The sequence below is a fragment of the Macrobrachium nipponense genome, chromosome 2, assembly GCF_015104395.2.
Source record: "Macrobrachium nipponense isolate FS-2020 chromosome 2, ASM1510439v2, whole genome shotgun sequence".
NCBI lineage: Eukaryota > Metazoa > Arthropoda > Malacostraca > Decapoda > Palaemonidae > Macrobrachium > Macrobrachium nipponense.
Genome location: NC_087201.1, coordinates 101,379,926 through 101,405,980, shown reverse-complemented (window position 1 = coordinate 101,405,980; position 26,055 = coordinate 101,379,926). Strand labels below are relative to the sequence as shown.

The 26,055-nt window shown below is 36.0% G+C and overlaps 1 protein-coding gene across 1 annotated transcript in view; it reads left to right on the top strand.

Annotated features, from left to right (window-relative positions):
• LOC135220852 (leucine-rich repeat and immunoglobulin-like domain-containing nogo receptor-interacting protein 1) overlaps nt 1-26,055 on the top strand; it is a 474,574-nt gene that overhangs the window by 290,111 nt on the left and 158,408 nt on the right.

Here is a 26,055-nt window from a genome sequence, read left to right as displayed (position 1 = left end):
GGGGCGGGGCTGAAAGGGCTGAGCATAACCAGCGAACGTCACCGTCCCTCGACAGGAACTTTTTAGAAGGCTCTCGACAAAATGTTACGTCATATTCAAAACTTGGCGTTTCTGACAAAGGCCGCGTGCTGGAGTTTCACAAAACACCAGAGTATTCTCGAACAATCATGAGAACAGACGCCTCAAACACGTGCGGGAATGCCTCCTTGCTGCAGACCTACTCGAAGAAGATATAATTTCCTTTCTTTAAATATGTTTCTTCGCTGTAAAGCGATTACCATGACAGCTGCACAGTCCAGCTCCAGCCCTCCTCTAAATCTGGTTACTGTGATATATTTGCTACTATTCTATATATATATATATATATATATATATATATATATATATATTATATATATATATATATATATATGATGAATTAATTATCACAACACCGTGATATGAAAATATATTAATTCCGAGGTAGAGCGAATTAGATATTAAAGGACATTTGTAGCTCGAATGATGTATATATATTCTATATATATATATATATATATATATATATATATATATATACATCATATATATATATATAATATATATATATATATAATAAAATTAGTAGATAAATAACAAAATAATAAATACATAGACAGAAAGATAGTAGATACTAGATGGGTGGAGAGCTAATGTATATATCTACATATATATTAGAGTGAAATGTAAGATAGCTACCACTACTCATTTCTTACAGAATCAGACTGGTGTAGGGCTTGTAATCAATTATTTCATATGTTAAATATATAGTAATTAATCAATAGTTTCTGATTATTATTATTATTATTATCATTAATATTATTATTATTATTATTATTGTTGTTGTTGTTGTTGTTGTTGTTGTTGTTGTTGTTGTTGTTGTTGTTGATAGATTTTGAGGATGTTTTCATTTTCCTTTTGCCCTGCATTTCCAGCACCCCCTAAAATTGACTTCAGCACCCCAGGAACTTGCACTCGAGAAAACGTAAGAGACTAAGAAACAGACCAATGTATGACACAAGATAGAAACTTCTGAAAAAGACTTATTATAAGCAGAGCCTCCGACTATAGCGATTAACTGATAAAATGGAGATTAATATTTTTAGATAGCTTGAGTGTGTGTTACGTTAAACCTTAAAAGTAGTTGCAATAAGAAAATTGTTAATACATGTCGGTCTACCTGTTTATATATATATATATATATATATATATATATATATATATATATATATATATAATACATATATATATGTGTGTGTGTGTAGTAGTATATATATTTATAAATATATAATATATAAATATAAATAATATATATATATATATATATATATTATTTGATGTTTATTATATTTTATATATATATATTATATACATATTTATAATACATATTATATATATATATATATATATTATATATATACACACACTGCATAATGTATGTCTTCTTTTGTTTTGTATACTTAGTAAATGCTTTAACTCTGTTTTAGGTTTCCATATGCTGACCCAGTTACTGCTTGTGTACACAATACTTGAATAGTCAGTCCATGATCATTTATTTGTTTTCAAATGATATAAAATCTGATAGATATGATTAGAATTATTGCTCTCTCTCTCTCTCTCTCTCTCTCTCTCTCTCTCTCTCTCTCTCTCTCTCTCTCTCTCTCTCTGGGTGTGTTTGTGGCTTTTGTGTGCATGATTCAATTCTGTTTTTCTCAAGACTCGTTTTCATCATGGCCCCGTGTTTGTCGATATTGCATGACAATGTCCATTACGTTTGTCTATTCATTTCCGATGGTCTAATAACCTGATTACCAACTGACGATCCAGCCAATATCTCAGATGAGGCATAGGAAGAAAAATGGTCTTTTTCTTCATGGAAATGAGTTAACGTAGGGGACGCAGCCCCTATGATGATCATTTCAATGGCTTCTCCAATATATTGGTTTCAGTTTTTAAAGGGAGGAGGTTTCGCCACTTAATTTATGGGGAAGCTTTGAAATGTACTTTTCCACCTGTAGAAACTAATTACATTCAGTAAGAAAAGACAAAACCATGGGCAGGAAAGTCAGTTCATTGTTGCGATTTTTCAAGTATTCTTGCTCAATAGTTGAATAGCTCATTCAAGATTAATTCTCTCTCTCTCTCTCTCTCTCTCTCTCTCTCTCTCTCTCTCTCTCTCTCCCCCCCCCCTTGAAAGAAGGGCCTCGGCGAAACAATCCCTTAACCCGAAGGTGTGAAACCGACATACGTCATACCTCCTTTCAAAAGCAAACACTCCGTCAAAAGGAGTAAGACAGATATCAGATGGGTGACCTTTCACCCAAATCATTTAACTGGCAATTAAAAAACGACGACGTTTGAGCTCAATGAAAGACACGATTCAAATGACTGCGTCATTTTTCTGCTGCCTGCCAATGATTCCAAGTTCAATAAAGCTCCCAATTTGACTACCAGCCTTCGATAATGTACTGATATCCATCATTAACAAAGGTGATTAGGTAGATGATATAAAAGTGAAACAACTGTTATATAATTTGCAAAGTAACTGCAATGCTCTTTTACATCGGTGTACCAGTAGTTTGTAAGATTATATAGATATAAATTGTAACGTGTTTATATTTGTGTTATAAGTGTCTTCTTAATAAACCAAACTAAAGAAAGAAAGTATGCATGATGAACTCTGAATATAAGGTTTTCCATATCCGATATAATAATCAAGTGGGAGTTAGTGTGAATGTAAATTGCCACAGCCAACATCCCCCCCCCCCCACACACACAGGCACACATTATCTACACTTCTGGTTACAAGAAGACCAATGCTCAAGAATGAACGTAGAGTTTGCAAATTTAACGGTATTCTCTAGAATGTAGGTACTCGATGAGCTCCCATCCCATACCCTTAGTTGTTTACTATAAAGTGTAGCATATGCAAGTCTTCTTCTCTTCATTTCTTCAAGGTTCTTCAGATGCGCTGTTCATTTGATTCAGTGGCACACGGACGGGTGGCTTCCGATAGTGATTCAGTCTGGAGCTTCTTACGTCGACCAGCTCTGTCCTTCCCATTATCAGATGTAGTATACTTACAGTGACGTCAGTTAATAGATACTTTACCAAGAAAACGTCATTGTTCATACGCGGATCAATCCTATAGTCTTAACATTTGGATAAATCTTCTGGCGCCAGCTGGAATTGCATTTACAATATTGATTTAACCGGTTTCCAGCTGGCGCTAGATTTATTTTGATGTTAAGACCTCAGGTTTGTTAACTATGAAAAAGATAAATTGATTAAACATTTTTAATTTTTCGAGAGTCGTACCAAATATAATTATGATTTGTATCTGCGTGGTGGGTGCCGTTGAAGTGCCCGTCTTTCTAGGAGAAAGAAAACAAGAGTGACAAAAAAGGAAGCCAAAAAGAAATCCTTTTGTTGTATACAGAAATTAAGTTCATTTTTAAATTTTCAAAAGGAATTCAGACTCTGAATTCCTTTTGATCTAAAATTCATTAATTGCTCTGAGGTTTTTGTATATATACTTATTTTTATATTTTATCAATTAAATCAGTGTTTCTTAGAAACGTCATAATCGGAACGACTGAAAATGTGAAAGATTCTGTCAAAATATCTTTTAATGCTTTACTTCCAAAAGTTGACAGTCTCTGCTGGTCATACTTTGGACAATGACACAATATATGTCTGACAGTTATCAATTCCTTGCACTCTGAGCACTCTGGAGCAGGGTCACGTGGGCTGTTCATTAAGTGCCCATGTGTCAGACGAGTGTGGCCTATACGTAGACGTGTCAGGATTACTTGTGTGTGTCTTTCTCTCTGATATATGGAGCTCCATTTCGTAATGTCAGGTTTTATTTGTTTTAATTTATTACTTTCAGGTTCTTCGTTCCATATATTTTGCCATTTATTTACAATTCTTGTTTTTAAATAAGCTACAGTGTCACTAACAGGGATTTTTACATCTGTTCTCATCATGTGGACTGCCTCCTTGGCTGCTTTATCAGCTTCTTCGTTTCCTTTTATTCCGACATGGGCAGGGATCCAACATATTTCAATATTTTTTCCCTTTTTATATAAATTATAGAGTAAAAACTTTATCTGTTGCACAATATTATTTTTGGGATTATAACTATTGATGGCTTCTATAGCGCTTCTAGAGTCGCTATAAATCACGAAATTGTTAAGGGAGTGTTCTTTGATTATTCTTATGGCCAATGTTATTGCACATAACTCTGCTGTAAATAAATGAAGCATTAGGGTTGGGAAAGCGAGAACTGGCATGTTTTATCCTGGGACACTGCAGCATATCCCACTCCGTATTCTGACTTGGATCCATCTGTATATATTGCATAATGTGGACCTTTTTGGTTTATGTGCTCTATTGTATGTTGTTTCTGATGTTCTGGGGTATAGGGATACTTTTTTGATAGAAATTTTAATTTTGTGCAAATGTTTATTTTATTCATAATCCAAGGAGGAGGTAGTTTTACTATTGGAGGTAGTTGGATATTTATATTCAGTGACTCAAACAATCTTCTTGATCTAATTGGAAAAGGTGTGAATGATTGTTAATAAATACATCCCTTAGTTCAAATAATTTTTTGGTTGGTGAAATCACTTGACTGAATTCTTAGGGCACTTTCATCGTTACTAACTCTCTGTGAGAGAGAGAGGTAGTTCACCACATTCTACCTGTAAAGAAGAGGTTGGTGATGATTTAAAGCTCCTGTACATATTCTAAGTCCCTTCTTATTATGAACTGGGTCCAAAATTTTCAGTACTGCGTTTGAAGCTGAGCCGTATATTTCACTTCCGTAGTCAATGATAGACAACACTGTTGCTTTATATAGTAATGTAAGGGTTTGTCTATCAGCCCCAATTAGTGTTTGATAATTTTCTAATTAGATTCAATGCTTTTTTACATTTTGACTTCACATATGTTATGTGGGCTTTTCAGTTCAAGTGAGTATCAAATACTAAACCTAAAAATTTTGCAGTCTGGCCAATTTGTATACTTTGACTTCTGATTTTCAAATCTATTTCTTCACCTTTCTTCCATCTTTTATCTTTATAAAATATTACTGCTTGAGTTTTACTTATGGACAATCTAAATCCTACAGATGAGGTCCATTCATCTATTTTTATTATAGATTTGTTAATGATGCGCTCTGCATGTTTAATGCGAGATGCTGAATAGAAGATGGCGAATCATCCATATAAAGGTTGCTTTTAATTCCGGTGGGCAGATTTTTATTAATTTCATTAATTGCTAAGGTAAACAGTGTGCCACTAAGGACACTTCCTTGTGGAACACCATTTTCTAGTGGGAATGTTCTGGACTAAGCATCATCAATTTTCACCTGAAAACTTCGATTTGTTAGAAAACTTTGGATAAACATGGGTAAATGTCCACGAACGTTGTTGTTTTGTAATGCTTTTAAAATAGGATACCTCCATGTAGTGTCATAAGCCTTTTCTATGTCAAAAAAGACTGCCACAGTTATCTGTTTTCGTTCAAATCCTCTGCGTATATGGTCTTCTAGGATAGAGAGAGAATCCAATGTGGACCTGTTACTCTGTGACCCAAACTGAGTGGGAGTTCAAATTTTTGTTTCCTCGCAATGTGCCATGTTAGTTGAGCATTTACCATCTTTTCAAGTAATTTGCATAAGCAACTTGTTAGAGATATTGGTCTGTAATTATTAATATTGCTAGGATCCTTTCCAGGTTTGGGGATAGGAATTATTATAGCTTTACGCCATTCATCAGGAAATAAATTTCTAAGCCATAAATGATTATAAAATTGTAATAAGTATGACTTTGCCAGCGGAGCTTAGTGGTCGATCATCTCAAAGCAAATATTGTCACCTCCAGGAGCAGATTCATTGCTGTTCGAGAGAGCATATTCCAACTCTTCCATATTAAATTTTCTATTATAATATATATCTTCTTGAGTTTCAAAATTTATTGTTATTAGTTCTTCATTATTTTTCTTTGTGCGGAAGTGTTCATCTAAATTTTTATTGCTACTTACATTAGCTAAGTTTTCTCCTATTATATTACTTATTTCTTTTGGATCAAGTATTCTTTTTCCATCTTTCAATATGGCATGTCTAGGTGGTTTAACTTGGGTACCATTTATTTTTCTGAATTTTTCCCATATTTTTTGTATGTGAGTATTATTAGAGAGATCTGATACATATTTCCTCCATGAAATTATTCTTCCTTGAATTACTTCCCTTTTAAATTTTGCAGATATTTTGTTGTATACAGGCTTTAATGTATCGATTTCTAATAATAATATAGTCATTTTTTGTAAAGTTCCTTCTAATATTGGCAATGTTTTATTTATTTTATTGTACGTTCTATTTAAATTATCTAACCGTCTCCCTATTGAGTGTTTTATATTAATTAATTCTGTTAGTTTATCAGACCACCAAGGGACTTTGTGCTTTGTGGATGTGCTTTGACTTTGGTATTGCTTGATCAGCAGCCTTTTTAATGAAATCAACGAGAATTTTGTTAGTTTCATTATGGTCTTCTAAATATTCAAATGGTTGGATATTTCTCGTGTGCATTTCATATTTCTCCCAATCTGCTTTATTAATGTTGTAGTGAGGAACATGTTTTGCAGGATTATTATGTAATAAGGATATTAATATTGGGAAATGATCACTGGTGTGCAAGTCATCAACTATATTCCAATCTATTCTGTCAACTATATTTGTTGTACAAAGAGTAAGGTCTACTGAAGAAAATGTTCCATGTGTTTTTGAAAAATATGTACTAATTTCGTCATCATTTATACAGCACATGTCGTTTGACTCCATGAACTCTTCAATTTTACTCCCTGCTCTATTTGAGATTGTACAGTTACAGTCCCATATCGGGTTGTGAGCATTAAAATCCCCTACTATCAATGTAGGTTCTCTGGCATTGTCAAACAAATCCTTAAGTTTTTTCTATGTCGTAATTTTTGTTAGGTTGGTTGTATATGTTTATAAATTACATAGTTATAGTTTTTTATTCGTATTTTGATGCTTGATATTTGCAAGTCAGCAAAGTTTACAGGTACCCTGTCGTAACATACTTTGTTATGTACATATATAGCAGTACCTAAATTTCCTTCTTCTTCTCTAGATGTAGATTACTAAGGTATATTTACCAATTGTTGATACTGTTTTATTAACATGTTGTAAACATAATATCATTGGTTCGTATTCTTTCAGTAAGCGTTGTAATTCTTCCAAATGTAATCTGGTCTGAAGACCATTTATGTTCCATTGTATATATAATTATTGAAAATATTATGTTAAGTGTGTTCAAGCATTACTTTCTTGTTGTGGTTTATCTATTTGCAATTTTTCTAAAATTTTATTTACGACATTTATTTGTTTTTCCTTATACGACATTAGATGTCCAATGCACATACAGCCTTTTTTGTGAGTCTCTAGACTAAGTGGTTTCTTTACTTCTACATTTTATAAAATTTCGTATAGTGTTTGTTAAACTGTCTTTTGTTATGTTTCTGTCTTTGTTGCATAATTCTATGAACATTCATTACATCCACATGTGTTTTTATGTGTCCTCCTTTTTTCATTTACTCTTTTTTTTTAGTGCACCAATTACCGGTGATGGGGTAATCTCTTCTCCCTTCACATAATCATTTTTGTCTATGTTCTCCTCTATAATTTCTTTATTGTTCTGGGTATTTCCATCCATTTCTTTTATTATTACTTTTAGGAGACAAAGGTATGTTCTTATTTTCTGGTCTGTGCATTTTTTTGGATCCTTGGTCTTTCTTTGCTTTAACAGATACCTCTCTAATAATTGTTGGCTTTTTGGTTTTGGGTGGAGTTCTCTCTAAAGGCCTTTTTTTATCTTTTAGCTACCAGCTCATAACTATCTCGTGATGTTTCAGTGATACATGTATCATTTTCTTGTGTTTCCATTTCCCTTAATATCTCAAATGAATTTGAACATATATCTGCACAAGTTTCTTGGTTTCTTGCTATATTAGTTTCTTGTAAAGTTATTTTTTCTTCTGATTTATCTACTGGGGGTTTGTTACTTGCTTCCATTTTCGTTTCATTCCTTGAGCTCAATGCAGTAGAGAACATTTGCTTCCTAGCGGGATCATGCATCCCTCTAACTCTCAACTCTAGTTTGGCTTCTCTAATTGGCATTCCTGATCTCTCCTGAAGTAATTTTAATTCTGTGTTGTATATATAATACATACACTCCTTAGACCTAGCATGGTGATTTTGGCCACAGTTCACACATTTTGGTTCACCACACTTCCACTGTGTGGTGTGTTCGTCGGATCCACAATACGCACATATAGATTTATTTCTGCAATTTTTCCCTATATGTCCATGTTTACTACAGTTTTGGCACTGTAGTGGCTTTGGAACATAAGGCCTCAGTTCTCTGTTTTTGCCCATGATTTTAATTTTGAAAGGTAGTTCTTGGCCTTCAAATTTTATTTTTGCTATTCTCAATGTATTTTCCTTATTTTGTCTACTGGTTAAACTATATATTTCGCAATCTTGCAACGTTGTTGTACCTTTTTTAAGGGAATCCAGCAAAATATTTTTTTCTTCAATTGGTTCCTCACTTTTAGGAAGTACTACAGTACCCTGTACGCTGTTCATACTGTCATGTTTTCTTATCTTTACCTTTATATTATCAATGTTCTTTATAGTTAAATAGTTTTCAGATTGGTTTTTTGTAGTGGTTTCTATTAACCACACCTGGTCTTTTATTTGTCTAAATGACATTTCTGAGGTTGGGTGCCTACTTAACAAATAATTTTCCAATCGTAATGCAGATATTTTTCTATCAGTTTCCAAGGTCAAGAACCTTGACCAACTTCCACTCCCAAAAAGGGAGTCGAAGTGAGCAAGGTTGGGTCAATTCTAAATTTGCTTTTTCTTTGCGGCTTGTATGGTATTAGAGTTTTAATACCAGCCTGTTCTTCATTACCTGGGTTTTCCTTAGAATAGTCCATTGCCATGCCAGAAGTCGTAGGGGTTTTTGTTTTAGTTTCCATATATATAAAGTTTAAATATTTCGTCCAGGATGAGATCCCTCTCACCAAGGAGGCCCAACTGAGGGAGGAGCAATACTGTTACGCTGTGGTAACTGCCCTGGGACACTCACCTGGATATACGCCATACACACAGTGCCTTAAGGGTCGTCAGTCCCATGAGATCGGACCCAGCACTGTGGGCATGGCTTGACATAAAAATTTCCCCTCGCTCGACCACGTCAGGTACTCTAGTTTTACGGGTGGAGTGGCATGCCGTCCAACTCCACCCTCCATCAGGTTAAAAGAGCAGTCAATTCAATATTCCAAAACCATGCCAGGGTCGTCAACGAAAGAAGAAGAAGGGAAAGGGGAAAATTTATAAGGAGGAGGAGTAAAGGAGTTAAAGGTCCCAATGTTCAGTTGGATCCACAGCAGAGAGTGTAGGCGTAAAGGGGCATACTCTCTCTGCAGTGGATCCCTAAGCCCCCCACCTCGTCAAGGAGTTGGGATCAGGGGGCCGAATTGTGATAAGAGTATTAGAATGCACTGGTCACTTTTTATAAGATACAGGTGAAATTTTAGTAACCACAGTTCCCCATCGTAATTTCTCGATTTCTTCAAATTTCTGGATACGCTTCTCACTTCAAAGCTTGAGGTCCAAATGGAAGATCATGAAGAAATTCTTACGTCCGCCGCCGCAGCGGGATTGGAGCCTGCATCTTGGTGACATTTTTAGATATATATATATATCATATCGTATATATATATATATATATATATATATATTTATATATATTACATATATGTATATATATATATATATATATATATATTATATATATATATGTATGTATGTATGTATGTATGCATAATGTTTTAAGGTGTCAGAAAGATTTTCTGTATCAGGAAGTAGCGGACATTGCAACCTATTGAACGTAGTCGGTCAAAACCCGTCGCACTTCTGTTGACCTAGGCAGGGAATTAGGTACCTGATGTGTGACAGCCAGTGAGTGAAAAAGGGCGAGGTGCTTACAACCTCATCCCAAAATGAAACATTTCTAATGGAGGAAGAGAGAGGTTCTCCCATAAGGAAACCAGTGGAGCTTTTTATTTATATATATTCACAATCAATACAGGTACCTCAGTTTTGTTAGGGAGAATTGCAGTAAAAACTACTAAAACACGAAGAAACAAAAGATGAATAAGTAACAATTTGGAACACCTGTGGATGGATGGACGGAATGAACAGACATATGGAAGGCGTGATTAGGTTTACGTTTCCATGAATATAAAATGTGTGTTTGTGTGGTTGTTAGCCAAGTGTGGCTTCGACTCGATAGGTTTTGATGGGATTTTAATAAGGTCGTTACTGCGTCATATTGGCTGTGTGTCGGGATTTGCGTTGTGGGCAGGATTTATTGCCTTTAGAAAGGCGTCGCTCGGATTTGCCTCTGGAAATTGATGTCTGTGCGCATGACGCTGCTCTCCTCTGCCGTCGGTTAAGGGCACACGGCTACCTGCTTTGGTTTTGCGTTGCTACGCTTTTGGTCCTCCGTTTTCTTCTCTTTTTGCCGCCATTTCTCTCTCTCTCTCTCTCTCTCTGTTGATTTCTTGTTTCCTTTGTGCTTTGCTTTTCAAACGTCGGTCTTCTATTACTTTTTCTCTCTCTCTATTTCTAGTTCGACGATTTGTTGATGTGTCACCAGGTTGTCAAAAGGTCGTCTCTCTCTCTCTCTCTCTCTCTCTCTCTCTCTCTCTCTCTCTCTCTCTCTCGGCATTTTTAAAAGGTGGTCAGATGTGTAATCCCCACACCAGGCATCATACCCCTCTATAGAGGCCTCTCCCTGTTTGCATTTCTGAAATCTATAGTTTTCTTTTCTTTGTCGGGTGGTCAGTTGTGTTAAAATTAAAATGGAGGAACGCAGAGCTTTGAAATACTCGACCTCAGACTTTTCCTGTGGTCCACTTCACATAATGGCTGTTTGAAATACTCAAGTATGTCTTCCCAAATCATTTCCTCAGCGTTCATTAAAAACAGCATCCTCCATCGGCTCTGCGGTGTTCAGTGCTACAATTTTTCCCTGAATAGGAAAAGGATACTAGGAACTCGTAGGATTCTTTACCCTAAACTCATCTGTTCAAAGATTCCCTATTGCTGTGTTCGGTCTTCTTCCAATATTGGAAAGCGAATCAAATCTGAACTGGATACTTGAGTATGTTTCTAAGTCTCATTAGTCCTTCAAGATATGGATTTTCGTATACAGACTTGACAGTGATTGTCGAGCCAAAGTTATATGAGTTTGTATGCGTAACCTCTCTCTCTCTCTCTCTCTCTCTCTCTCTCTCTCTCTCTCTCTCTCTCTCTCTCATACACATACATGCATATATATATTATATATATATATATATATATATATATTTATATATATATATATATATATATATATATAACAATCATTACGGATACACAAAGCGCAGAGTCATCTATGTATAAAGTTATTAACTGGAAAATGATAAATGAATATGCTGAAAGGTAGAGATGTTAGTACATTTGGCTTCGTGTATTGCGATGCACTCCATGGCAAGGTGAAGCACATCTGACAACCTCGCCAACTTACTGATATAGTTACGTAATTAGTATAGCTTTGACATCTTTTGAACGTCTTTTTTGCCAAACACTAGGATATTACGTGATGTATTGTGGAGTTGCCAGATGTCGCTTTGCCCTGGTTGTCGATCAACTTTTACACTAGATTCGGAATTGTATGTCTAGCTATTTTCGTGATGGAACCTGAATCCAATTTTCCGTTCTTTTGTTCTATCACTTGGAAATTAGTCATTTGTACTGTGATACATAATGCTTGAATTAAAAGATCGATTGATTTTCATCAATGAAATAAGTTTACTGTTTGGCAAGGGAGCTTTGCCAACGTCGACTAAGTGAAATCCTATGAACATAAAACGTAGAGTTTATTGTACTTTTTTTTTCCTCATGTTGATCACCTCTTAAAAAACATATATATATATATATATATAATATATATATATATATATATATATATATATATATATATATTATATATATATATATATATATATATATGCGCACACGTATACACGCTAACTCTGGGACTCCCTTCCCCTATCAAATTACATTGAACCAACCGTAAGCTCCCCCTGCTACGACGTGTTACCTACGCAAAGTTCAGATCTCTCTTTTCGCCCCACCTGATGCTATCCAGGTTTGAAAATATTCATAGCCTGTCGATTCTCTCCTCCTCTCTACTTCCCTGGTCCTCCTCTACCCTTTCCATAGGCTCTCTCTCTCTCTCTCTCTCTCTCTCTCTCTCTCTCTCTCTCTCTCTCTCTATGCGCATACATAGCCACTTACGGTTCATTAGTTTGTAGTATTTTGAGCTCTCTCTCGTCTCTCTCTTCCTCTCCCCCCTTCTCCTCTCTCATCTTCTCTCTCTCTTCTCTCTCTCTCTATGCGTGCATACATAGCCACTTACGGTATCATTAGTTTGTAGTATTTTGAGCGTTTTCCTTTTCTTTCTTTCGTTCATTCTGTCTTTGTTCATGACAGCGCATTTGTTTGTTAAGAACAAATAATTTTTGTTTGCACTTCGATCATTTTCATTTGAATGATTTCAGCATTTTATGTTCTTTAAATTATGATTTAAATCAGCATCAGCATCGTGATTCAGTCACGAGGAATTTAGCAGATTCGTTTTTTCTTGTACACAAACGTACGAGCCTCTGTAGTTATGTCCCGTAGGCATGTATTAGTTTGTCTTTTTAAATAGGGTTTTCATAAAGTGTTCTACCTAGGTGACTATTGTAGTATATTGATGAAACGAGGAAAATTGATTGTAAGATCGTAATTATGGAATTTTATGGGGATTAGGTCATTGAAAATCTCGAGGAACATGGAAGATTAGGTTTTTGAGAAGTTGATCGCCAAGAGTCTTAGTAGGTTTGTTGAAGTTATAACCTGCTACCAGCATGATAGTTTGGGTTTCGTAAATCCTTTGGAATTTTCTTAGTCACTCTTGTCAATATCTGGATGAGGGTGTAGAGGCACGTCTGGGCAGTCTAGATTGTAGTGCAGCTTTTCAATTTGTGAATCATAAAGCATTCAATCTACCAGTTAAGATTATTGGGAATTGGTGGACTTTTTATTAAAATCGCAAGTGTATTTTTAATGGGCAGGACCAAAAAGTTCAGTGTTGATGAACACTGGAGTAGCTTGAGTGATGTCATTTCAAATGTTCCGCAAGGTAGTGTTCTTGGACTTTCGCTATTATTTATTTATTATACTAGTGACATGTGGCAAGGTCTGAAGAACAAATGGATTGCATACGAACGTTGTTGATGCTACTCGTGTAGCTGTTGTTTCTTTGCATCCACGGCCTGTGTTTGCAGAATCCTTGAATAGAGATTTGTCTTAACCCTTCTAAAACTCTTAAGTATGATAGTTAGTTGCTCCAGAGCACTTTTGCCTTTACATCGTGATTTACGTTTAACTGGTACGTTCGTAAATTTCAGTGAGTTTTAAGATTTTATGTGTAAATTTTGATAATAAATTGACTTTCGAGAAGCATGTACGTCATTGTGCCTCCTTTTTTCTCAGGGATGAGGCTGTTACATCCAATTGTTGAAGGCTTTTCTTGCCTGTTTGGGTACTGTCTCCAATGTCATAAGTCAGGGTTTTTTCTCCGATTTTATTTTTGAGTTATGGCGTAGACGTCAAATGTTTTTTTTTTCTGCATTAAACGTACTACGGCGACAAACTTTTCCTCCACTCTTCTTTAGCTGACCCAACTGTTTTTGTTCTGGACACTTAGCAGCAGCAGCTGCTGCTGCTGCTGCTGCAAATAGTGTTGTTTCCTAGTATCAGGTTTAATACTACTTGGTCTGCTAGGAGTTTTATCGGCCACAACTAAATTTTACCCCGTGCCTTTGTGAAGTTTTTTGGTCCTCACATGTTTAAGCGAGGAGAAAATTCATTCCTGCTTTCTGTTGACGTACCCTGAATTCAGGTACATTGGCTTTATTTTCAATTCCCTCACATCTAAAGATTGATTCCCTTCTTTTTTTAAAATTGTGGCTATTTTCTGTCAGATTTACTTTGGAACCTTCTTGAGCATTCGTCTGTTGACTGTTAATCGGGTTTCAGCTGAAAAAATGAAAAAATGTGTATAGGTCGATATCTATGTGTGTGCATATAATCACCATGTGTTTGTGTGTATGATCACCAGAATACGGGATAAATGAAGGCAGAATTGCCGCAGAGAAGAAATGAAACACGGTATGATTCCTGACCGGTTTCGCCTGTCGTTTTCTGAGAATATTCCCACCTGATAAATACGTCGTAGGAAGAAGTCTTTTCAATAGCGTCTGAAGTCATTTGGTCCATAATCAAATCTTGTTTGTATTTACACGTGGGCTCACTCCTTTGCTGTTAGGCCCAAAATTAAACTACTTTCCTCAAAATCTATACATTTTACTTGGTTCTTTTGAAACGAATGGATCGAGTTAATACGTTCCTTGACTGATGTTCATATTCTTAAGATGTCTGTTAGGTAAGTGCTCTCAAGAAAAAAAAAATTAAAATTGCATACATGACGTTCACAGGCCTTTTATCGCACAAGAACGACTAAGTTAAAAAGATATTTTCCATTTTCAGTTATAAAGACTTAACATAAAAAAACGATATAATATTTATGTTATCTCAGCAACCTATTATCATCCTTTCCTTGCACTAACCTGTTGACCACTGAATCCCTTATTTCTCACTTGGCCAAAACTCCCTATTCCACGTTACAATACATTAATACTTTTACTTAACAGTTTCAATCTCTTTTTCTCTGAGTCACATGAGCTCCACACTTCTCTACCCTTCAGGAGAATTAGTTTGATAGTTTAACGATTCCATCCCGCATTCCAACCTTGCCGTCAGTAGAAGATAAAAAGTCTCCATCGTCTCCACCCCCCCCCCCCCCCCCCACACACACACCTACTTCCTTTCTTATTTCACCCATACACTTTTTCTCAAATTCTGCTATTATTTGTTAGATGACATTTACTCCCTTTTATGAACAACCAGCACCCATTCTTCCTCCATTAATATTAACATTTATTGCTCCATATTTCTCGTTTCTATTTACTCCCATAACCATATTCTTGCTCACATCTGCTTTCAACTCACTCCTCTTGCAAACGCTCATCTCATATGGCTACAAGTTTGCAGTTCGTTTAACTTTGTTTAATGAGCACTGTATCATCAGCAACCGTCATCCATTCCAGATACCATTCACAACTCAGTATCTCGCAACTTTATGCCCAAAGAAACTGTCCTTCTCCGCCTTCTTGTATCGCCATAGTTAAAACTACACAAGGGCATAGAGACACGTCGCAGTTTGACACCCCTCCAAATTGTAACCCATACATCCTTCATTTCATCTCCAAAACCTTTACTCTTTCTCAATACCATGCATTCTCAGCAGAGTACTTCGCCATCGATTCTGTAATAAGCTCTTCCAAGGCCATCGACGTCATTTTTCCTTTTCTTGCCAGAGGTTCCGTAACGCGCGCGTGATCTAATCACCCTTGATTTTTTCTAAGTCACACTGTTCGTCTCCAAATAGTGCCTTTGTTGGCTGTTTTTTCTTCCTTTTAACTTCAGGAATTATATATATTTATATATATATATATATATATATATATATATAATATATATATATATTATATATATAGTATATAAATATTATATATATATGTATGTATAATATATATATATATATATATATATATATATATATATAGTATATAAATATTATATATATGTAGTATAATATATATATATATATATATATATATATATATATATAATCATATATACATACATACATACAAACATACACATGTGTTTGTGTTTGTGTCTTTTAGATATCGCGTTTCAGTTTTAATTCACAGATAAAGCAACGCGGTCCTTCATTTATTTATGAGCCGTATTATTTATAGTTGTTCTAGTTGTTACTGAGCCCGTTCTGTTTGTATTAAAAGATGGAATCCTTTGAAATTATGGACAGTTCTTATGATAATTATGGGATATTATTGTTTGCAGTGGGCGTGAATTATGATGTTCCCCTAACGCGTATTCCTGAAGGTGGCGTGTAATTTAGAGGGTATAAATTGTTCCCCCGAACGAGTTCATAACGCGAAATGTAGTTAACGCTCATATTTACGCTCAGTTTTTTCCCGGTTATTGGATGGCTTAAATCACCGCTCTCAAGGATATGTGATTGCGTATGTGGAGCCCATTCTCACATAGTCCCCATATAAAGGCCGATGCTTTTTATACGTGAGCTTTTACGCGTATAATTGGACATCGTTTTTTCAGTCTTTTATGTAGCCTATTCATACATAGAGCCAATTATAAAAGAACACACTTTCTATGCATAAAATTTTACACGTATAAGTTTAGTAGGAACTGTATGGTTATTATTGGTTACACTTCCCTGCAATAGAATTTCAATATATAGGAACTGCAGTGAAATCTACTGTACTGTTAAGTTTAAGATCGCGATCTAACATTCTTCTTTCATCAAATTTCAGTGATTCGAAAACATGACAATTACGTACAGTTTGCTCCGCCAGATGCTCTCTGTGAGAACACGAAGTTTCAGTCGCCTCACACACACACACGAGAGCAGAGACATTCACAGAGTCACACGACGTATTCCATATTCACGTCAAACCCACACGCCATAACACCCGAAAATAAAGTCTTCCATTTTTTCATGATAGAGTAGAAATTTTCTATCTCCATGATAAAAAGTGGCAGCAGCTTTTTATACTGTCTTGGGGCAACAAATTTGGAGGCACTCAAAGAACTTTCGAAGTGCATCTGGGCTCGAATAACTTGAAAACATGTGAAGGTAGTCTTGCGTTGACTCCATCTGTTGGCTATTTTATACGGAGCGAGCCATTAAACATGTTCTCCACTTCATTCTTGTTTTTATAGAGAGCCGATGCAACTCAAACAAAACAGAGGTAATCTTATCTTTAGTTCCAGCTCTATTTGATGTTTTGCAACTTTCCAAGTTGTATTTTGGGTAGATTATGAGTGACAGACTGGCAGTAGTCTCCTTAAATGATGATGCAGTTAATCCCAAGATTTTAATAAAAAAAACTCGTCAATATATTTTTTAACAAGGTAACATTTCTAAAATGATGGTCAGTATTTTGACAACATTATTCAGTTTTAGTTTCATTTAGTTGTAGTTGCATAAATTTCATCCATTCCTTGACACTGGTAAGAACATAGTGGAGGGCCTCATTTGGAGAGAAAAAAAATTGGGCGTCATCTGTAGAGCTCTTGAACTTGAGGTAGACTTCGTCTCTATATAACAATCGGGTCGTTTACATGCGGAAGAGGATTGATTTTGACACACTACTTTTTCTCAGTGTTTCGTTAAATGAATGTGATTTTCCAGTCTTTGCACCGACTGATCGTCTAACAAACCATTTACCCCCTCCAGGTAATTGATTAATTTTTCAGGAATCTTCAGTTCCATTATTTTAGACATAGTTGATCAATTGAAACAGGTCCATATGAACTCAAGTTTCGATAATGAAGAGCAGTTTACAAAAATAGATTAATTACACCCATACGCTCAGATGTATGTATTTGTACTCTGAAATAATGATACTTATATCTGCCATCGGATGAATTTCAGTTTGATCTTTGCCCTTTTAATAATCTTATTAAGATAATCGTTATATATAACAGTAAATTTCGATATCCTTACATTGTCATCAATACTAATCTGATTGGACATATCAGATGAAGGGGAAATTAGTCTCAAGTTTTTATTTTAAAAATGGCTGAGAGAAAAAAAGTCAGCCATTCTTAATCACTGAAAAGAGCAGTGGACCTTTTTTCCTTTACATCACCAGTGAAACCGTCAAGAAGTCTGCTTAATTATCCATATCAATTGCTGATTCTCGGATTTTCTTACTTACCTTATCAAATAATTGTGACGGTTCTTCATAATGGTACATTCTTCCCATGCGGCTTTATTCTTTAGCCTTCGTCATTTGTCCCTCTGCGTCTTTTTCCCTCTCTGGTTGCAGAGTTTCGCCACGAACCAAACAGACCTGTCCTTAACCGTTGCATATTTCTCCAACAACCGGCAAATATTTGCATTCACAAGATTGTAAAAAAAAAAATAAAGAATACATGAGACAATTTTCAGTCTGTGGTCAACGGATGTAGGTTGCTATGATCACAGCGAATATTTGTCTTCGTTTACTTTCCGAATCATTCATGAATGGCAACCTGTGGAGATAAACTCGACACTGATCTTTATCCAATTGTTTTCTAGTACCGGTATTCGGATGCTTATAAGCTCGGTTTAAATTCTATTCACTGATCTAGTTTTCCTTCACAGTCCAATTTTGTGGAATGAGTTTAGGAAAGGCAACTGATGACGAGTGATTAAAGCTATGATTCTCAGTCCATTTTGCAGAGTGGGAGAGTAAAATTGGTGATGATTGTTTATAGTTCTCTATTGTTTTTAAGGCACCAGGTCATCAAAAATATATCCATATAAGGTTCATAAATGCATGATGAAATATCTTGGTTGCATATCGTTTACCTTAACATCATTGTAGTACCGAGCGTAAAAGTTTTGTATGGTTCAGGCCTGACCATGAAACGAGTGTGGAAGCAGTTCGGGTCGTGTCGTTTCGATCCTGAAGTAGTACTTCCATTGCTGCGAGTTCCCAACGCATTTATTTATGTTAGAGGCTGCTCTTCACAGTGGTTCGATAACTGTTATCTTTAACTGCCTTTGAAAAACGAATACATTCTCTCTCTCTCTCTTCCTCTCGGCTGAACCTTCAGGAAACGTTTCAAAAGAAGCAACCAAGTTTCAAATACCATCGTGTATTTTGTATAGCGTGTATGAATTTCAACTGCTAAATCGTTAATAAACTCTCTCTGCAGTAAAACTTCCATACAAAATTAGCCCCTTCTCTCCTACACAGAAGGCTCGGCCGGTTTCGGCTTTAGTATTTTTAAGACATCTTTATGAGATCACAAAATACATCTCGTGTTCTGGTGATTTCATGCATATATATATATATATATATCTATATATATATATATATATATATCTATCTATATATATACTATACATATATATTATATATATATATATATATATTTATAGTATATAATATATTAGATATATATAGTTACATATACATATATATATATCATATATATAGTATATTATATATGGTAGTAATATATATATATATATTATATATATAGTATTATTAGTATAGCGCGGCCGTCGAAAGTATAAAATAGTAGCATATATAATACCATGTTATAGGATATGATATATATATCTATATATTTATAATACTATATATATATACATATATATATATATATATAATATTATATATATATTATATATATATATATTATATATATATACGATTCTGCCCTGGGATGATACTAATCTCTGGTTTTAGACAAAACAATTACTTACTTACCATATGAAATTCTGGGATCTGACATGAGCTGAAAGCTTTTACTTTAAAGAATTGCAGATAAACAATTTTGGATAACTTTAAAATTGCATGTATTTACATTAACACGATCAGAAGATAAAAACTGAATACTAAGACGTAGCGGATCCTGGGTAATAATTAAGATACCAGGACATGGGGAAGGCAGCCTTAATCAAGGCGAGAGAATTCCACAGCTAAAGTTCTCTCTGTAACTGAGAGGATTACGAATGAAGGCCAGACAGGGCACAGAAATGTCAAGCAAGGTCAAGGAAGTGCACAGAAGGTGCCAAGGATTGCCTTAACATATGTCTTCCACACCATAAAAGATCTCATTAAACGATACACTGCACTTGCAAAAGTGGGGCTGATATGAACACTGGCTCTTTGAAACAGTCGAAAGTTTAGCAAAACGGTGCGCACACGTGCGATTTTCCAGTCCTCGTGGGCAAATCAAAAGACCACCTGGTCGTCGATCTGGGGCCGCACCTTCCTGCTAATCTATCCCTGGCTCTTTTCACGGCCAAGGCTGTCTGAAACGAGACTTTCATAAACAGCCACATGTTCAGAGAGAGAGAGAGAGAGAGAGAGAGAGAGAGAGAGAGAGAGAGCAATTAAAGAATTTAGGAAGGGGCCAAGGGTCAAGGCCACCTTTTGTAAGTCAGCAATAAGTGAGAATGTCGTGTTATTTGATTTAATGAAGCTTTGGGCGAAGGATTGCTTGGAAAGTATTTAGCAATATATGTATATATATATATATATGTATATGCGTGTGTAAGTATAAGAATGTACCTGTGCAGTTATAAACCCGGTTTTTCAGGTAATCGATACTATAATACGCTGTATAAATTTTGAAGTTCTTTCCTGATACTGCATCTGGGATGACCATTGTTTTACTACATCATCTTCATCGGCCACACGACTCATGTTAATGATGCTTACAAGTGCTTATCATGCGTAGAACAGGAAATCACTTTGGATTATTAAGATGAGACCATAGTGAAGTGTCGAGATGTGACCAGTAGGCTTTGCGGTAGTAGAGAAGTAATTTAGGGATCAATATTTACTAGAACCAGTTAGGCCGTGCATGTGAATAGAGGAACACCAACCAATTAACCAATAGAGCGCTACAGATCGTCCAAGGGAGTAGTAGACATAGACACTAGTTGAACTACTATAAGCAAATCAACTACTGGAGCGATAGATTATTCAGTTGAGCATTTGCCAGATTGACAACTGCAGCAGTAGATATTTTTTCGACAGACTGGTTGACATGAATGACCAAGGTAGACTGGTAGAAAAACCAGGCTAGACTCAACCTTAATGTATGAATGCAAAGATAGGGAAGATTGAATGGAAGATCGAATGAAGGAAAGGAGAGAAAGTATAGCTGTGGTTCAGCTGAAAAGATGAGCGGAAGAGGGAGCGTGGGCCGGGCAATGCCTCATAATAGTTACTAATAACAAGCCTGCGGCAGTAATAACGCGTCTTCATTACCCTACGGCCACTTCACCCTCAACTCATCCACAATATTGTTCGGATACTCTCTCTCTCTCTCTCTCTCTCTCTCTCTCTCTCTCGCAATGTTGCCAAATTCAGATCGCGACTTTCGTGGGAGACGGATCGTTACAGTGAGGCAGAACATTTTACGCTGGAGCTTCTCGGCTTGTGAACTGTTAAAGGTCATCGGTGTTCGAATACAAGAGAGACAAGGAGATGCGATTTTATTGTTATAATTATACATGTTTATATATATATGTATATATATATATATATATATATATATATATATATATATATATATATATATATTATATATATATGCTTGTCTGCACGTATGTGCAAACAAGTTTTAATCTACACAATAACTACTGACCTCAGAGTTTGACAGCAAAGTCAAACTAAAGTGTTATGGCATATAATTAATTGATTTGTAATCGAGTTTACAAAGCGAAAGATCCTTTACGATTTATTGAAACAGGAATCATTGTATTACCCGTGTCACTCTCTCCTTCCACACGTAACAAGTATGGTTGTCCGTACACTGTCTCTTACTCATCCGTGCGTTATATATTTCTTCATATACAAAACTGATTTCGTGTCAAGTGTTAGAGTAAGTAGATTACAGAAGCTTGGAGAACCGCCATTTATAGAGAGTATCATTGAGACACTTCTCTCCTGGACAGTTATCCAATGATGATCCCCATTGAGATGTCGTACAACTCATTACGAGTGATTCCCGAAGTCCTCTTCCTTGCGGTCATGCTGCTGGATCGCCCAGTGTTTTTATCGTTCTGCATAATTTATATCTTTATCTTGAAAAGCAGACTCGATCATTGTCTGGAAAGCCAATTTGTGCTTACGTAGAATGAAATTTCCTCTTCTCTGTGTGTAGCGTATTTCCTTCACGTGGTACATACATTCTGTTTGGTTTATTTTGTTGTTCTGTGATATCACAGTTTTACCCGAAACATTTTGTACCAATTGTCAGCGAACACATATCGGGTGATCACCGCGCAAAAGTTGGCAACTCAAAGTTAAATGAAGACTAGCCTCTGTTTAATGGTACAATGTCTTTTTTTTTTCGTGATATCATCCCATTACATTTTTCTCAATGGCCATCCCTGATATTTGTTCTTTTCGAGGGAAGATATGATATGCAGTGTCCATGAAGCGCCCTTTTATTGTTAACTATACTCAAGCTTACGGTAGCCATAGTGGACGTCATACACCACCCTTGGTCCGCTCTTTTTTGATATTTGGACAATTAAGTGTACTAATGGCTACCATAACACTGTCACGAGATTTATACACCAATTAAAAAGCAGCATATGAGTTTAGGAGTGTCACCGGATCAGCGTTGCCACCGCCTTCCTCCACGTAGCTGAGCTGCCTGATGACGCCGTTCTCGATGGCCATGTTGAAAGTGAGCCGCCCAATTCTAGATTGAACGCAGCAGTTTCCCGTCAACGAAATCCTGAATTAAGCGCAGCCAGTTTTTGACAACGAAATTCATAACTTGACTCATCAAAATGAACTCCACCGTCGCGTCGTCACTCTGTGCGAACGATTATATTGGCGATTCTTATGGAATTTGAAGCAGGGGTTCTCCATTTGGGCTGCCTTGCCTCATTCAGATTATTGCCCAGGGGATTCTCTCTCTCTCTCTCCTCTCTCTCTCTCTCTCTCTGACGACTGCCTGGATTCTGCAGCGATTACATACGTCAGTAGTAACTTCTTACTTCTTGTATATTTTCTCAGGCCAGAAGAGTGATTTAAATTGAAATTTCTTATCTGGGTGTTATAACAGTGTGGATTAGATATTAAATATGGAAAATCAGCCCTATAACTCCCAGTGCTTCTCTGCATTATTGTGTACAGGACGAATGAATTCTTGGAGACTTCGGTGGGGTAGAACCGAAAAAAAGAGAGTTGTAAATACAACTGTAATTATAATAGACAGTGCCAGCCGACATTATTCAATTTTTTTCTTTCTTTTTATTAAGTATATAGACGCGGTTTCCCTACTGCTCTGATTTTGAAAGTATGATGTGACCACACATTGTGTTTGGTAATAGTGTTCGTTTGCTATGAATTATGCAAACAAATGAACACAAAATTAGTAATATTTGATCGGTTTCTGCAGTTGGTGTTACAACATCAAGAGTCGACAATGCCGTGTTTCCTCATGTATAGGAAGAAATCTGCTGTGAAATTTGTCGACGTGAGACTTACATGGAAGGTGATGGAATGTCAGGGAGAATAACCTCTGGTTCGGGTAGCTCGTAGCTGCTGAGGTGTCTGGAAGAAGGTTAGAACTTTTAGAAGAGTGACGATGCTTTGGTTTTGTTTTGAGAATTCCGCGGCTCAACCTTTCATGAGGGGAAAGACATCTGATTGAAGGACAGTTTCTTTAAGAGGCATGATGCTTGCCTTTCTTGTTTTGTTTCACTTACATTGAAAAGGAAAGGTTCTTTTGGATGAAATAAAATCACACGAAACAAGGTAGTTGAACATAACTATAAGAAAAGGTAATTCAGTTTTCACCATTTGAACAAGAGCTGAACCCTGAGGAAAGACTTACTGAACTGAAATGATGTCAAAAGAAAAATTAGTAATGGACATTACTCGGGTAAGTTTAATGGTTGTGACCGACGAGAGCTGAAGATAGGAAGAAGACGAATTCAAGTATTGTGATTTATTTGGTTGGCCAGTTGGCGTTGTAGCATCGCTCAGGATTGTGAGGCACCAACATGCGATGAAATTGGTAATGAGATTCTTTACTGTGATGGCCGTTGTGTAGAATAAGATTGGAAGGTCTCAAAGAAATAGAAAGATAATTAATCAACCGTCCTTTTGTTTGAACTTGTATGAATCCTATGGTGCACAATGTTGTGTGTACTTCGAAAGTTTTTGAAAATAGTATTAAGTTGCCTATGGTATTGCAGATAAGAGAGTAGAATTATGGGGAAAAAACGTGCATGTCATTCATTTCTATTATTCAGCTCCATGAGTGGACTTTCAACATATTACTGAATGAAGAGTCAGGCATAGCATAGACAGGGGCACTCACACCTTCACTTAACCCACCGGTGGGTAAGCTTGCAACCTGCCTTAGACACATTTGCTGTTTGTCCTTCCCATGACACACACCGCCCTTCTTATTGGAAGGCTGTGAAAGAATATATCATACCAGCAAAAATCAAAGAAATACTATTGAAAGTACAAGTTGTTAGTAGCGAAACTCCTTTCTCTCAACGTGACTTGGTAACTTGAGATGTGCAATGAAAAAGATTCAAAGTTTCCAGTGACCCAACAACTGAAGAGCTTTTCCATGAAAGAGACATTTTTTCATTCCCGTTGAGAACTGGGAGAATATTTGAGTCAATAAATGTAAACAACACTTTCCTCTGCTCAACCATCCGCATTGCCCAATCCAAAGAGGCGGAGTCCAATCATTTCCCTCTGGAGTCGGATTTGCCGCCGCAATATCGTCTAACGAAAGAAGCCGGTTTCCTTTCCCATCAGAGCGGAATTGTCTCCAATATGGTTGGGAGTCAAGAATGTTTAAAGCATTTCACCTTTGAAATGTATCATTTTCAGTGTCCACAGAGGTGCTTTAGAAGTCCTTCAGAATTATCGTCCAAAGATCCCTTTTGTTCAACAAGTTAAGTTTCCCTTCCACAAATGACATGAATACGGGATATATGTTGAAATAAGGTCCCTGCACACTTTCGCCTTGAAAACAAAAATGCTTATAAAGTAACCAAGTTGCAATTGCTGTGATAACCAAATACTCCTGTTCCTGTCAGTGAATTGTTATACGTAAATCCCAACATATATATATATATATATATATATATATATATATATATATATATATATATATATATATATATATATATATATATAGGTAGATAGATATAGATATAGATATATGTATATATGTATATATATATATATATATATATATATATATATATATATATAGTGTATGAATGTTTGTATACATGTATCTAATTGGGCACCAAGGCCAAGACAGCGAAGAAAGCTGCCCTAAGAAAATGTGGTAATTACAGAGGCATTTCACTGACGTCGGAAGTAAAGAAACACTACAGCATTCAGGGTTGCCATTCCCAGTAGGTTAGAGAGATGAACTGATAGTGTTAAGAATTGAACAAGCTGGCTTCAGTAAGTGCAGAAGTCGCTCGGATGCGAAGTTTGCATGGAGACATTGTGCTGGAGTTTGCAGAATTTAAAAATCCCCTTCGAATGGTTTATGTTGATTACAAGAACACAATTGACTAAGTCCAGAGGCCAAAAATAGTAAATACATAAAACTGTTGCACAGTATTCCTGAACGAAGCTGATGCAAAAACGATATTGATAGATTGGTGTAAATTTTATTTGCAGTAGATAGTGCGTTACTACTGGGGAATGTTATATCTCCTGTGCTGTGTGCCTTCCTAATTTATAGCAGATTACAATGAAAACATAACTGGACATAGACGAGTTAAGGACAGTCTTAGGAAGACAAAAGTAATGAGGACAAAGTATACACAGTGGGAAGAAAAGATGCCTGAGGTCGAGTCTTCCGGATATGAATAGCCAGTGACTTCCAGTAAAGGTTCTCGTCAGATGGAATTTAGTGAAAGACTAAAAGGGGGAAGTCAAAACTTAGAAAAGCTGCAAAAGACTTAAACATCAAATAGAATGCAATAGCATACAAAAGTAAGTTATGCATATGTTTAGTACGATCTGCATTGTTAAGTATCCATGGATCATGGTGTGACAGTGAAACTTCAACTAAAAGATTGTAGCCTTAGAAAAACCCAACAGAATATCGGGAGTCAGATGGCAGGATAAAACAAAAATTAAAAACATAATGGAGGTTATACTAAA